Below are 16,945 nucleotides of genomic sequence, written 5' to 3' on the forward strand. Positions count from 1 at the left end.
GTGGATCACTTTCAACAGATTCTAGACCACCTTTAAAGGATTTGTGCTACACTTACTTGTGCTTCACTCATTGTATTGTTCCCAAAAGCCTTCTGAATTCATCAAATAGTTTCCTCACAGAAATGTTTGAGCTTAATGCAAAATTCGATGCAGATGTGTTGTTCTACTCACTCAGTTATTTTGAACGCAAAAGCAACCCAGTATACATGCTCAGTCAATGGTGTTCACCACCCCCACTGACTAGTACAGTGAAGTCATCATTGTTCACACATGTACATTCAAGTCCACTCTCCTTGGCTTCCAGGTTACATTGATGTCGAGCAAACTTTTATTATATTAACCATGGCTGGACTTTTCCCAACATACTCTATCATCTATCTATCTATCTATCTATCTATCTATCTATCTATCTATGTATCTATCATCTATCTATCTATCTATCTATCTATCATCTATCTGTCTATATACACACATACACATATATATGTATATAAATTACAGCACAAATAATGCCCTTTTTATTATAAAATCATAAGCATGTAATTCTGTAACAGTATTGCACTCAAGCACACCACATGGCATTTTAGGTGAAGGGTTCAAATAAAAACTATAAATTATTATACCCATATCCTACTAACCACACTCAAGCAGGCATTACTTCTGCCAGACCCTGTGTGTGTGCATATATATATGCACATACATATACATATATACACACATGCATGCATACACATACACACGTATATATACACATCACACACACACACACACACACACACACACACATATATATATATAGATATATATATATAGAGAGAGAGAGAGAGAGAGAGAGAGAGAGAGAGAGAGAGAGAGAGAGAGAATATAAATAGATAGTCCTGATTTTTTGTTGCGTCATGATTATTTCCCTGCTTTGCATTAGTGGAAAACTCTACCACCTGGCTCTCTTCCTTTATCTACCTTTATCTGTAATAGAATTAATTAAGATTCCTCCTTCAGCAAAAGATTGGATGGAATCTTTACTACAAGATGCTGTTATAAAGTATTTGGCTTTTAAAATAAGTCTGCAGAGAAAACACATCAGAGTTTGTAAATTTTCTGACACTTTGACCTGGAAAAATACTTTTATATTAAATTCCATTATTTTCTAGAACTATTTATTTACACACTAGCTTTCTCTTTTAATGGAACATGTAGAATAATTTGCTCTTCTGTTTTGACTATATCTCAAATTTTGGCCTTAATTACATAATAGATTTCTTGCAAATTTCTTTAGAAGGAAAGATTAAAAAATCTCAGAATATTAGCCAATTCTAACAGTCCCTTAGCATCCCCTCTTCTTGCATATCACTATTGCTGCCACTGTCAGTCTATATCACATATTTTTTATAATTTATAAAATTGGAAAACAATTATAATAAAAACTAAATGTCTTATAGTCTCAGTTCCACATTTCTAGCTGTGTGATCTAGCACAACTCACTGAATCACTTTGGCCCTCACTTTTAAACCTATATCGTGAGGGTATATTACTGCTCTGTGTACCAAATAAATTAAATTTTAAAAAAACTTTGATAACTTCATAGTGAATCAATAGGACTTCCAATGCAAAATAGTTTTTTAAATTATAACTCATAATAGGCAAGCTTTCCCAATAAAAGGCTCTTCAGGAAGCATTAAAAGACTAAATTTAAAAATAGCATAATTAAACTCAAAGGTATATAATATAATTACTAAATGAAGGCAAAACAGTTACAGAATAGATTTTTTGACTGAGATTACCAGGCTTCAGTTCAACCTTAGTTCATACTACAAAAAAATTAGAATAAAGCTCCATACAACCTACAGAATCAGTCTCTTAATTTAAAAATACAGAGACTCTACCAAACTGGAAAAAAAAGGATCATTTTTGTCTACTTTCTGCATATTGGTGTTTGAGGTGTGATACTGTTCCTTACATGCTCTCCTGTATCATGTGTTAATTGTAGGCAGAAAACAACTCCCAGGAAACCACGGGCTGCAAGAAGTAGCAGATTTACAGGGATGCAGTAAATTCAGGGAGTCAGGATTCCATGAGTGAAGAGTTTTGTAGGTGGATGGAAAACACTTTACAGCAATGCTTATTTGGAACTGTAGCTTAAGCACTCTTATTTAATTACTTATATTAATATGATGGGATGCACTGATTGATGACTTTTTTGTTTTTTTAATTTAAAAACATTTCTTTTTAAAATAAAAATCATGTATAATTAAGGTGAACAAAACAGTGATTTGACATACAGAGTGGAGTGAATACTATAATCAAGTTATATATTTTCTTTTTACATAGGTCTCTTTTTGTAATGAGAGCACCTGAAATCTACTCTCATGGCAAACTTCCAGTATTTATAGTCATAACACTTATTTAATATTTCATTTAATATTAACTAAAATTAAAATTGTACATGTATACATTTAATAAAATCAGTGATTTTCCCTTTTTAGAACAAGAAATATGGTTTTTGCATCATAATCTTTCTGCTTTTTCATCATGTCATCAATGACTACTAATTGAATCCTTTTCAGTATAACTATAATGAATGTGGACAGTATCTTTGTACATATATATTTAATTTTTCTTATACAAGTATTTTGGCCTCTACATGTTCAGTTTTTCTAATGGAATTTGATTGTGTCTTTTTGATGATAATGAGCACATCAAGTTTTTCTTGAAAAAGTAATTTTATAGTAATACTACCCTATAAACAATATCTGTGTTGGGGAAGAGTTCCTATGACTTTTTAAATCCAGATTTTTGTCTACAGTTTCTATTTCCCTAAATACAAGTTAAACATACCAAGCCATCTCTTTAAATATAGCAAAATTTCTTCCATTAGACTTCATCAGGGGTCATAAACCTGCCATTTATGATCCTCATAATTAGTTTGGGGAGCCATATTGCCTAGAGGGTTTAAATTCTTTTTTGTTAAAATGTTCTTGAAGAGTTTCTATTCATAATGCACATTTTTTAGACAAAGCAACTTTGACTGAATCAGCATCAATTCAGGTTAATTTTTATGAGCATTATTATACTGGTGAAAAATAATTTAATTTTTATAACATTTGAGAATTTCTTGAATATTTCTTGAATAGCCAATAATAAAAAGCAACAATTGTGGTTCTTTCTTTTATTTTACTATCTTATTAGGTGTACTTTACTTGGTGTGCCATTTTACTAGGTAAAATCATACGATTTAGAGCTATTGCATCTGTATTGCAAATTATTCTGCAATCAAATTTTCTTTCTTGGTAAAATGCATTAATCATATTAAATTTTGAACAAGTCACCAGTGGATAATTTTGCCAATATCATGCCTGGTATTTAAATATCACGAAAGGTTTTTCTTCTTAAGTGTCAAGCCATGTGTTTCAAATTATTTCATGGAGGGAAAGGTTTATCCATAGACTACAATTTGTCTTCATAGTTTTCTTACATAAATTACACTATAACACAATCTCTATAATTTTCAATTTTAGTTTTTTTTTTTATTTTTAGAGAGTGGAGGAACAAGGGAGAAATAGGGGAAGAGAAACATCAATGTGTGGTTGCCTCTCACACACCCCTAACTGGGGACCTGGCCCACAACCCACGCATGTGCCTTGACTGGTAAGTGAACCAGCAATCCTTTGGTTCACATGCCAGCACTCAATGCACTGAGCCACACCAACCAGGGCTAATTTTATTTTTTTAAAGGGGAGTAATTACATGAACTCTGAGTTCAGAGTTCTTCCAAATTTTAAAGTTTATTTTCTTTGATTTTACACTTGAGCACCTGTATCTTGAGCAGTAGAGGTAGTTTTTAAAAAAAATTATTCTAAATGAAACTAAAGGAATACTTGAAAATAAAACTACACAATATGAAAATGGGCTTCCTTTTATTATTAAATATTTAAGTTCCTTATGCTAAGAGAAACAAACCAGTCAGTGAAAGACAAATGCCATATGATCTCACCTATAAGTGGAACCTAATCAACAAAACAAACAAGCAAGCAAAATAGAACCAGAGACACTGAAATTAAGAAAAAACTGATGGTAACCAGAGGGGAGGTGGGAGGGATAGTGGGGGGAAAGGGGGAAGGATTTTCAGGAACATGTATAAAGGACACATGGACAAAACCAAAGATGGGTAGGATCAAGGGTGGGAAGTGGCGATGGCTGGGGCGGGTGGGAGTGGTGGGGGGAAAATGGAGACAACTGTACTACTTGAACAACAATAAAAAAATATTAAAAAAAATTTGAGATCCAAAAAAATGTTTAAAAGATAACACCCTCTAAATTTTAAAAGTATAAGCCCTAAGAAAAAAAACAGCTCAGAGAAAAAACAAAGCAGTGTTATAAATAAAGGTAAGCTCAATAAAATTATAAGAGAATTGGAAGAAAACAAATAAAAACAGTAGTAGAGAAAGTCAATATAAAACCAAAAGCTGTCAAAAATTGAAACATGAATATGAAAGATGCATTTGTGAAATGATCCTAAAAAATAATGTAGAAAGAAGATTAAATATGTAAAGAATAGAGAAGAGTGATGCTATATTGATAACTTTTTTCCTAAAGCAGAGATCAACAATGAAACATGAGATAATTTATGTTCCATAAAAAATAAAGTATTCTATATGCAAATTAAAAAGTTTAAAACTATACACTAGTAAAAATTAATATTGGGTCCCAATATTGAATATCTGTCGACAAATTTTTTGTTACTAAGTACCAAGCAAATATTACATGATACCAACGAATGTAGGGGAAACAATTTATCTTTAGACTTCTCTATTTCTAGAAAATGTTTTGAAAAATGAGATTAACAAGAGGGGTCAAAACTGACCAGCTAAGAAAGATTCTATAAGTCTATACTAATTAAAATATGATGGTGGAATAAATGCATATTTTGTAGCAGTAACAAACTTCAATATTTTTCAAAATGGCACTAGCAAACCTTTGATGGACGTTTCTATCTCAATTAGCCTAAGCTTACTTTATCTTGAATTGACTTGATTAAAGAGTATATTAGAAAAAAATTATGGTAGCAAATCAACCCATAAGTCTATGAATCCATCAAAATAAATGCTTGTATAGGTCTTTTTTATATAATAAAGAGTATATATTATATCACTGAAGAAAGGTGTTGGAATAACTGAGTTTTAAAAAATTAATATTAGAAGAAAATATAGTTTATAATTTTATAAACTTGGCTTGTAGAAAGATATGAAGTTATAAATAGACCCTAAAGAAACCAAAAAGTCTATATAATCTAATATATTAATATAATCAAAATTAGTATACACAATATTAAAAAATTACATTAAAAATGTACTACATATGACAAGCAGGGAAGTAGTAATACAAATACATGTAAGTCAACATGTAAAAGACTAATACTCTAACAGAGAAACACAAAGAGATATGAACAGTCTATATATGCATACATTTTGTCAAAATATGTGAAAATGTTTAGTCACATTACTAAATAACCAAAATTAAAAACAACAATTACCACTTTCTGCCTGTTAAAAATAGAATTCAACTGAGTAAATTTTAAAGATCTTATTGGCTTTATTTAAAGATTCATGAACTGGGCAGCATCCGTCTTGAAGGCAGAAAGACACTCCACATTGCTGTACAAAATGTAAGACTTCTATAGGCACAAGGGAACAGGGACAACGTTACACTAGTCAAAAAGTAGACTGGTTATTGCAAGGTTACTTTCTTGCAGGGGATGGAACAGATCTATCAGGTAGATTACCTAACTAGCACTGTGAGGTGATTCCTGATTTAAGATTCCATTTCTGGGCCAAAACTGTAATTAAATTAAATCTTGATTTGGTGACATGGTGCTTAGCATAAGCGACTACAATTTGTTGACTTGTTTTTAACATGCCTATATGAGAGTGTTTCTGAGGCTTTGTGGCAATAACTCTTACAATGTCTTTGGATCTTTGAATGAATGCAACATTTCAACATTGAATGCAACATTACCATCAGGTGATGGTAATATGTGCTATTAGACTTACAAATACACTTTAGCTTGGTGGATCTACTTCAAGCTCCACCAAGGCTGGTGTGGCTCAGTAGATTGAGCACTGGCCTAAGAACCACAGGATCACTAATTCGATTCCCAGCATAGAGCACATGACTGGGTTGTAGGCCTGGTCCCCAATAGGGGGCACTCAAGAGGCAACTGTACATTGATGTTTCTTTCCATCTCTTTCTCCCTCCCTTCCCCTCTCTAAAAATAAATAAATAAAATCTTTGAAAATAAGAATTTACTCTAAGCAAACATTTTAACAAGAGAACAAAGTTATTTGTATAAGAATATTTATTGCAGCATTGTTAGAAATATAAAACCACACAAAATATGCTTACAATATCATCTTGGTTAATAAATTATATGAAAACCTTTAACAAAAATATTACCATACTATTTAAAATGTTAAAGGTGTATATATATATATTTGATATAGGAACATGGTCATATGCAACTTTCAATTTAACAAGAAAAATTTTAAAATCTTTCTTAGTTTAACTTTATTTTTTTGTAAACACTCTAATAAACATCTAAATGCACAGAATAAATCTTGCAAAGCAAAATATACACAATAGCATGATCGGTAATATTTTGCTTTTAATTTTTACTTTTACATTTTTTATATTACTTCCTATTTTTCTAGGATGGATATATATTGTCTGTATAAAAAGTACAAAAAATTATTTCCAAAATTGATAGCATTTTCCAAGTGATAGATAGCAAGACAGATGTGAAAGTGATCATAACATTCACATGAGAAGGGTTTTCCCAAATTTAGGATGTAAATCTCAAATTCAGCAGCAATAAGCCATGACATTTTCAAAAGCTCAGAAATATGAGCTGGCCCCCAATAAATGACACCATCTGGCTATGGCTTTGTTAGAGGCTTCTTTTCTATTACACTTTCTGTCATTTTTTGCATAAAAGCTTCTATGAGTGCATTTCAAACACATGCTTGGAAGGTTGTGTGTTGGGTTGCATTCAGCCCACTTAGCTGTAGTGTGCAGTCATTCAGCAGTAAGTTTTAGACATTTGGGCAGGTGTACTTTAGACTTATATACTAACAGGAAAGGTAATATGAAGTAGGAGGTCAGGGGCAGGGCAGGCAGAGTGATTATCATGTCTTATGGCATGACCATATCCCTGGAAACATACAGAGTGCTGTTGGACATTGGGAAATGTCTTTTTCACTCTCTCCAGCTAGCTGATTGATTACTTGTATGAATATGCAATCTGACATTTCAATTCCTTTTCTGAAAATCTAGTTTGGCTTTTGTAAGTTGGATTTAAGTTATGATATTTTTGCCATGTGAGTCTGAATTTATTGCTAAGCTAACAATATATAAGTGCATTTCTTCCCCTTTCAGGGTTTGACATTTTGCACTACTCATTAAGAGAACTGATATAATGCAGAAGTCTTTCATAAAAGATAGGAGAAAATTATTTCTGACAAAATTGTGGCAAGCCTGTCACCTATTTTGAATTGGGAAAGCACTTATTTTGCAGTACATGAGTACGGGATGAATATATGCAGGACTTTTCCATGCCAAAGTGCCTTATGGGGAGGCTGTTATTTTGAAATTCAGCTGCTATGAAACTTTTCTTCACATTTCGGGTTGAGTAAATATGACATGCTTTCATAGAATTCACTCTGAGAATGTTAATAGTCTTTTTATGTGACTATTATGTGGTTTCTAATATTTTTCTGTAACAATGTAATTAGGAAACCTCTCTTTGCTTCCCTATCTCACCTAGTCTAGTCATAAATGCAACATCCTATTGATCAAAAGTTATAGAAATAATTTTCTACATTTGTATACAGATTAAGCTTTTATACAAGTTTCCATAATTACAACCACTAAAACCAAATATTGGCTAGCAGGCACGATGATAATTAATTAGAATCAAGTGGGTTAGCAGGGTACTTAATATTTGTAATTTGTAAGAGAAAAGCAAGGGGTAGATTAAGGGGAATTTGTTAGAAATTTTTTAAATTTTGAAAAATAATTTTAAGGCAACATGTTTTGCTTAGATTTATTATTGTCAAAGAATTTTTACTGACTACCTTCAAATGGAACTGGGCATTAGTATAGTGTGGTGTTATATCTTTTATTCAAGGCTGTGGATTTTGTCAACCCATTAACGACATCAAATGTCAGGAATCTGTCTATTTCACATTGTCTAAGGGCAAATTTATTAGAGATAACACTTTAATGTATTTTCTGGGTGTATTTGAAAGGGGAAAGCAGATACTCTTAACTTTAGCTGTGCTTTACTGAGCAGGGAAAAGGTGAAATCAGTGATGTGGCAGTCACTGGGCTTACATCTAAAAAGGAAAAAGAAAAATTACAGAGGTGGCAAAAGCAATACATTTCACCATCATTTTTCTTTCTAGTTCCTGCAAGCAACTATTTAGTAGCAATAAGAATGGAAATATAATTTGAATTCTGCAGAGTGACTAACTGTAGAAGTCACCATTCATGTTCAAGGGGCACAGAACTTGGTGGGCCCGCTGGAATGTCATCAGACTGCATCTAAGCACAGCTTTAAAGAATAAGCAGGAAGGTTGGCATTGGTTGCAATTTAATTTTTTTCTGACCATGCCTGTGTATTTGGCAAGATTGATTACAGTGCAAATTTACAGGTAGTACTTTTAAGATTTTTAATAACTGTCATTTTTAATATCTTTTTTTATTCTCCACCCCAAACTCTTTATTTTGATTTAGTTGCCTGCACTATTTATGTACAAGAGACAACTGACATTTTGGAGTAGAGAAATGAAATGTCAATAGAGCCTCCTTTTCTATTTTATCTATTAATTAATTGCATTGGAGAGATGTGTGTGGTTACTAAGTGATTCAAAGGTAAGAAGGTGAAAAATCAAAATATTAGATTTCCAGATTTCATTTGGACATGTATATTGTTGTAAAACAAATTTCTACTGAGCATAACAAATGCATTGGTTTAAAATAAGATGAATTTATTATTTCACAATACTCTAGGTCAAAGGTCCTGACACAGCCTGGCTAGATCTTCTGCAAGGAGACTCATAAGGCTACAGCTGAAGTTTTTGCCAGCCTGTGTTTTTAAGCTCAGGGCCCTCTTCCAAGATCACATGGCTTTTTGCAGAATTTAGTTCTTGCAGTTGTAGGACTGAGGTTCCCAGTTTTCTTGCAAGATACTGTTCAGGAGCTGCTCTCATCTTCTAGCACTCACAGTCTCTTAACCTGTGGCTCTCTCCACAACCCGACACTTGTGTCTTTGAGAACAGCAGGAGAATCCCATTCATGTTTTGGATCTCTTCATTTTTAAGGAGACCCACCTGATTAAGTCAGAGGGCCATTCAGAAAATATCCTTTTTAAATTAAAACAAAGTCAAATGACTTCTTGCCTTTATTATATTTGCAAAATACCTTTGCCATAACAGGACACAGTCATGTCCACTTGCAGTAGAGGGCTTTACATAGAGTGTGTACAGAAGGAAGATGTGCATCTTGGGGACTAAACTAGAATTCTGCCTATCACAGCATGATCTTGAGAATTCCAGTGCAGGGAAATAAAACGAGTTTTCCAGGTACAAATATCTGGTATGGGAAGACTAGAGACTGAGTTATGAGCATATAGCCAGACATAACAGATAATGCTAAAGGAAATAAACATAAAAAATACAACCTTGGGGGGCTGCAAGTCATTTGTCAATAGGTCCACAATAAGAAATATGCAATTTGTAGAAACAGACAGAAGTTTCAGGACTGCATGGTAAGCAAAAACAAACAAGCAAACAAAACGATCTTCTAAGGAAAGACTGGGTATATTTGTAAGACAGAAAATGCAGGAGTCCCCCCTTATCCACAGTTTGGCATCCCATGGTTTTTGTTACCTGTGGTCAACCAAGGTCTACACGTATTAAATGGAGAATTAAAAAAAATAAATTTGTAACTTTTAAATTTCACTTTCTTCTGGGTAGCAGAGTGAAATCTCTTGCAGTCCCATTCTGTCTACATGAGTGTGAATCATCCCTTTGTCAGCATATCGATCCTGTACGTGCAACCTGCCCACTAGTAACTCAGTGGCCATCTTGGTCATCAGATTGACTTGCAGTATCAGAGAGCTTGTGCTGAAGCAACCCTTATTTTACTTCATGATGGCCCAGAAGCACAAGAGTAGTGATGCTGACAATTTAGAAATGTCTGAGAGAAACCCTGTTATTGCTCTGTTTTATCAGTTACTGTTGTTATTTCCTACTGTGTCTAATTTAGAAATTAAACTTTATTGTATGTATGTATAGGAAAAAACATAGTGTATATAGGGTTTGGTACAATGCCCAATTTCAGGTAGCTGTGGGACTATTGGAACATAATCCAATAAGGGAGACTACAGCATCTATATCAACAACCTTAACTCTCTTTCATTATCTCTCTTTCCACTTGTTTGAAATAATTCATTTATTCTACATCCCCAAAAACTATTATTGCAATTTTAAAATTCGTTTTATATATTTTTTCACTTTAAAATATAGGACTTCATTTGAATAAAAACTATAATAGCCAGATTTTTCTCGATAAATACATTGTGGGAAATTGACTACATGCTATCATGTAGTCATTTGGAAGACAAACATTTTCACTACAGTGTTGGAAAGATTGCATACGCATCACCTAAAATGGTGTTGTCCTACTTACAATGTAAATCCATCCGGAGAAGATGGGAACAGAGATGGGGGCAGGTGCTACGATGGAAGAAGGAATTGCCAAATTTAATGCATTTCTATTTTTTCTTGGTATATGCAGAGCAAGCTGGCATTCTCCTCACAGTCATACTCGTCATACTCTCCATATTCAACAGTAGGTCACCTTGTAGTCCATTTTCCTCTAGTTTAAATAATTCCAGTTCAATTAAGTTTCCCTTATAAAGCCTATTTTTAACTATTTAACAGCTTTCTTTTTTTCTTATTAAATTTATGTTTTTTCATATGATTTTAAAATGTTAGATTATAGGCTTTGTGATATACCCTATTAGGTATATGGAGGCTTTGTAATATAGTGATACTCGTGAATTTTAGATTACATGTGTACTTTCACTGTTAATCTAAAAATGACAAGAAACATGACTATTAATCTCAGTTCTCATTTTTTAATTCTCACAATGCAAGTCTACTAGGAAGGTCATTTCACAGCCTGTAGAAGAAATAGCTGAGCAGTTACCTTGGATTATTCCCTGCATTAGTCAGACACTCTCAATGTTTAAGGAGTCACCTGAGATATCTGGAAGATGCTGTATTATTCTTTGCTTCATTAGATTACTGCTGGATTCCTTAATAAACATCATTGTTTTTATGTACTAAGTGATTTATGGAATGTGTTTATGCAGATTCCAAAATTGGGAGATGTAGCCCAAGAGAGCAATTTATATAATTGGAGAATTTGGTACCACAGAAGCATACTATTCACTAATTCATTTTGGTTTTTTTTTTGTTAAAAAAGCCTATATTACATGGTTTGACATGGTGAATTTTAAGTACCTCTGCATGGAAGATATTAGGCTCAATTAAATGCAATACTCTACCTTACCTATATTCAGATTAAATAGTGGCAGGTGCAAAAATTTGTGTTTTAAATCAAGAACAGGGCACTCTGAAATAAAACTATGTATAAATTACATCACAAAGGAGAGAATAACCACTGGCTGAATGTTCATCACAGTCTAGGGAATGCAAATCTGAAAATAACTCTTTTTTTTGGCTCTATACACAGTATCTCAATCTAAGTATGAAAGGAAATCCAGTGCCTGATTGTGCTCTTACGTGAGCCTAGATTGCCAGACGAGCTTCACCTGGATTCTGTAACATGCTGAATAAAACATCTTCATGAGACGCTTAGCCAGGCAGTAGTGGAGAAGTCCTGCTGCAGAACTTGAGTTTCAAAGGAAAAATGCTTGGTAGAGAGTTTAATCAAAAGATTTTAATCCGTCCAGATCTGAATCTGAGTCTTTTTCGTTAAAGAGCCCAAATTACAACAAAAGTGCCTCAGTAAACTATTTTGTTGGCAGAGTAAAAAGCTTTCTGAAATGGCTGTGAAGGTGATGATCACATTTAAGGATAAAACATATTGAGTACCATGCAAAGATGAATGGTAAAAGAAAGTCTTCCAGGGTAGACCACAAGAATTTTACTTTTCTCAAATGAGAGAAAAATATGTGTGATTATTTTGCAAATAGACATTGGAATTGCATGTGCCTATGTCATAATGCAACTTAAGAAATATGAAACACCTTATTCTGTTTCCCACTCTATATTTTTTATGCTCATATCTGTAAACATCATACTCTTGCCTAGAGTCATCATGGAGATATTTTATTCAGTCTCAATATTTTTGATTGCCCACAAATAGTAGAGACTATAATAAGCTATTATTAATAATAAATTTCAAGTACTTAACTTGAATTTGACATATTTACTTAGACTCCGAATCTAACTCCTCCTGGCTTTGTTGACAAATGAGCTCACAGAATGATATGTCTTAGTCAATAATGACTAAGATACAGAAGAGACTATATAATAAAACCCACAAGTCAAATATATTTGGACAATGTAGTGACAGCTTGAAGGACCGTGTTTATGAACTATTACATGGACAAGATTTCTCCAGAAATGCTAATTTTTGAATGCTTTGTGTTTTTATATTTACTCTTTTAATTTGTACATTGTAACTTTCTGCTATGAGAAGAACACAGTCTAGAATTTTAAATTTCTAAATATGATATACAATGATTATGTCATACTGTTATATAAATAATTCCACAAACCTATACATTTATTTAAAATATACTTCTTAAATGTACAGAATGCCAAAGAGCTATAAAAATATTATGTGAAGAACAATTGCTTAGTTGCTAATAAAATGAGATGAATAGAGCTCTAAACTTGTAATAAATAAGGGCATGGGAAGTACTGAGTAACGATTTAGTGGATGCAAGAAAGAGTTATATTTTACTTGAATTACCTGCATTTCCAGGTAAGCTTCATTTTATAAATATCTTAACTGCCTTTAGTTCATCAAGGAATAGTACATAAATATCAATTTTGAAAGAAGAATAATTTTGAAAAGTTATATTAGAAAGATTTTTAAATTTATTGTCCTTGAAATTATACAAAGTGATACTACATGGTTTATGTACTTATTGTTGTGGATCTTTTTTGAAATGATTGAGTCCATAGTTCTATGAATTAACAAATGCTACATTAAAAACAAATCATGGCTCTTTGTAAAAATGGCTGATTCTAGGACTGAGTTGGGAAATATACAATGAGCCCGGAAAATTTGATAGTATTATAAGATAAGATAGTGGTAAAAACAAAAACTTGGCAATTATGTTGTTATGTTAAAGGAATACTCAAATCAAACTAAAACACTTCCAATGATCAAAGATGGAACAATTTGAACAACAAATAAATAAAATAGTGTAGAATATAATTCTAAATATATAATAAATATCCATAAGCCCGTAATGATATAAATAAATTAATTGAACACATAAGTAAATAAGTCAGGAATGAGACAGATCTCTGTTATAGAAGAATTCAAAATATTTTATGTAAATACTTCACCCTCTAGGAGGTGAAACACAACTTCTCATTCCTTGGTGTGGGCTACAAACAGTGACTTCTGTCCAAAGAGCACAAAATGTGGAAACTGACAGAAAAAAAAAAGAATAACTTCACAATAGAGAAAGTTGACAAACCCTGTTTCAGCCAAGTATGAGTAGCATGAATACAAACAGTGATAATTCCTATTGACAGTATGTTCCCTTGATATTAGGAGAGAAAGGTGGTAGTTTCCTTCTGTGATTTTTCTCACAAAACCCATAACTCCAGTCTAATAATGAGTAAAATATCAAATACCTATTGAGGGATATCTTACAAAATGCCTGGCCAGCAATCCTCAAAACTATTGTTATCAAAACTGAAGTCTGAGAAACTGCCATCACCAAAGAAAGCATGATGACTAAATGTAAGCGAATATCCTGGGTGAAATGCTGGAAAAAGAAAAATGACATGACATTCATCTACCTGGTGCATTTTGAGTATGATTGCATGATAGATACTAGGCTCAGTTAAGAGACAGTATGATACATTTAGGTAACAAAATAGCAAGGAACAAAAATTAACTAAAGCAGACAAAGATATTTTAAGTAAAGACCACCATAATAAATTTCCATCATAGATATAGATACAATAATTCTTGTTAAAATACTAGCATAACAAGTTTAAAAATACACAGAAAAGATATACACCATGACCAAGTAAGGTTTATCCCAGGAATGAAAAGGTGGTTTAATATTCAAAATATCAATTCATATAGTTTACCTAATCATCAAAATAATATAGAATGACATGATCATTTCAATGGAAGTAGAAGAGGCACTGGACAAATATGAACAATGAGGTATTTTCTTAAATTATAAAATTCATCTATAAAAAAGCTACAGTCTACATTATAGTATCAAAAGATGGCTGCTTTTTCCCTAAGATCAGAACCTAGGCAACCACATCAATCTCACCAGTTATAGACAACATTTTACAGTAAGTTCCAGCCAGTGCAATAAGATAAAGTAAGACAATTAAATTTAAAAAGTAAAAACAAACAAAAAACCCATTGATTAAAAATAACATAATAATCTATATAGAATACATGAATCTATAAAAAACTACTATTGATAGAACTAATGAATGAGTTTAGTAACATTGCACAATGCATGTTTAATATATAAAAATCTACTGTATTGTTACATACTATGTATATATAGTTAGAATTGAAACTCAGTATCATTTGTGATAGTTTCAGTTAGCAAGCAATGTTTAGTAATCCATTTAGAAAGTGCAATACCTATAGAGTAAGAACTACTAAGTATTGCTGATTGAAATTAAAGAAAACTTAAAAATGGAGAAATATTCCCTGTTTATGGGTTGGAACACTCAATACTAATCCAAACTGATCTACAGATATAAAGCTTTTCTAATAAAAATGTAAACAGGTTGTTTTATAGCAATCAACATGCTGGATAGAAAAATTCATGTAAAAATGTAAAAGCTCAGAAAATAGCCAATTTTGCAAAATACGAACAAATTTTGAAGGCTTATACTATTTGTTTTTGAGACTATAAAATGTGTAAGTTTTGTGTAAGGATTGACATATACATCAATGAAACAGAGTAAAGTTCATAAAAAATACAACATATAAATTATAATTGTTTTTTAATACAATTTCAAGGAAATATAGTAGGGAAAATATAGTCTTTTAAACACATAATGCTGTAACTTGGAAATCTGTTTTGGGATAAAACAATTTTTCTACTTTTACCTCTAATATACAAAAGTTATCTTGAAATGAATCAAATACATAAATATAAACCTATAATTTTTTTAAATGAGGAAATATTTATAAATTTGCTTTAGGAAATTTTTTTTTAATTTTTAAAGTATATTTTATTGATTATGCTATTACAGTTGTCCCATCCCCACCCCCCCACCCGCTCCCAGCTTCTGCCTGTCTGGACCCCTCCCACTAGCATTCCATTCCCCTTAGTTCATGTTTGTAGGCCATACATATAAGTTCTTAGGCTTCTCCATTTCCTATACCAGTCTTAACCTCTACCTGTCTATTTTTTACCTACCAATTATGCCTCTTATTTCCTGTACCTTTCCCCTCATGCTCTCCCCTCCCTCTCCCTGCTGATAGCCCTCCATGTGATCTCCGTTTCTGTGATTCTGTTTCTAGTTGTTTGCTTACTTTGTTTTCGCTTTTGTTTTAGGTTCAGTTGTTGATAGCTGTGAGTTTGTTGTCATTTTACTGTTCATAGTTTGATCTTTTTCTTAGATAAGTCCTTTTAACATTTCATATAGTAAGGGATTGGTGATGATGAACTCCTTTAACTTTACCTTATCTGGGAAGCACTTTATCTGCCCTTCCTTTCTAGATGGTAGCTTTGCTGGGTAGAGTAATCTTAAAACATAAACCATAAAAGAAAATAAATTATAATTAATCAAATTTTAATTTATTTAAAAATTTAAAAAATATTTTATCTATTTATTTTAGAGAGAGGGGAAGGGAAGGAGAAAGAGAGGGAGAGATACATCGACCAGTTGCCTCTCACACACACCCAGCTGAGGATCTGACCCACGGCCTAGGCATATGCTCTAACTGGGAATCAAACCAGCAGCCCTTTGCTTTGCAGGTTGGCATTCAATTCACTGAGCCATACCAGCCAGGACCATAATCAAATTTTTTAAGATTTGCTCTTCTAAAGTCACTGTGAGAAAAATAAAAATGTAATTCATAGGCTGGAAGAATATATGTACATCACATTGGAAAATAAGTGAATAAAATATGCTTAGCATTATCATTCACTTGGAATATAAATTTTTAAAAAATATTTTATTTATTTATTTTTAGAGAGAGGAGAAGGAAAGGACAGAGAAAGAGAAACATCAGTGTGTGGTTGCCTTTCACGTGCCCCACACTGGGGACTGGCCCGCAAACCAAGCATGTGCCCTGACTGGGAGTCGAACCAGCAACCATTTGATTCACAGGTCCGTGCTCAATCCACTGAGCTACACCAGCCAGGGACTGGAATATAAGTTAAATCACACTGAGACACACTACTTACCCACTAGACTAACCACAGTTTAAAAGACTGAGAAGAACAGGTGTTGACGAGGAGCTGGAGAAAGTGGAAGTCTCATATATATTGCTGGTAAAAATGTGGAATGATGTAGCTATTTTGGAAAATAGGTTGGCAGTTTCCTATAGAGCTAACCATGTACTGGTCATATGACTTAGGGATTATACTCTTGCTTATTTACCTAAGGGAATGAAAAACATGTTA

The sequence above is a fragment of the Phyllostomus hastatus genome, unplaced genomic scaffold (genome assembly GCF_019186645.2).
Source record: "Phyllostomus hastatus isolate PE091 unplaced genomic scaffold, TTU_PhHast_1.1 phas_contig_40, whole genome shotgun sequence".
Classification (NCBI taxonomy): Eukaryota; Metazoa; Chordata; class Mammalia; order Chiroptera; family Phyllostomidae; genus Phyllostomus; species Phyllostomus hastatus.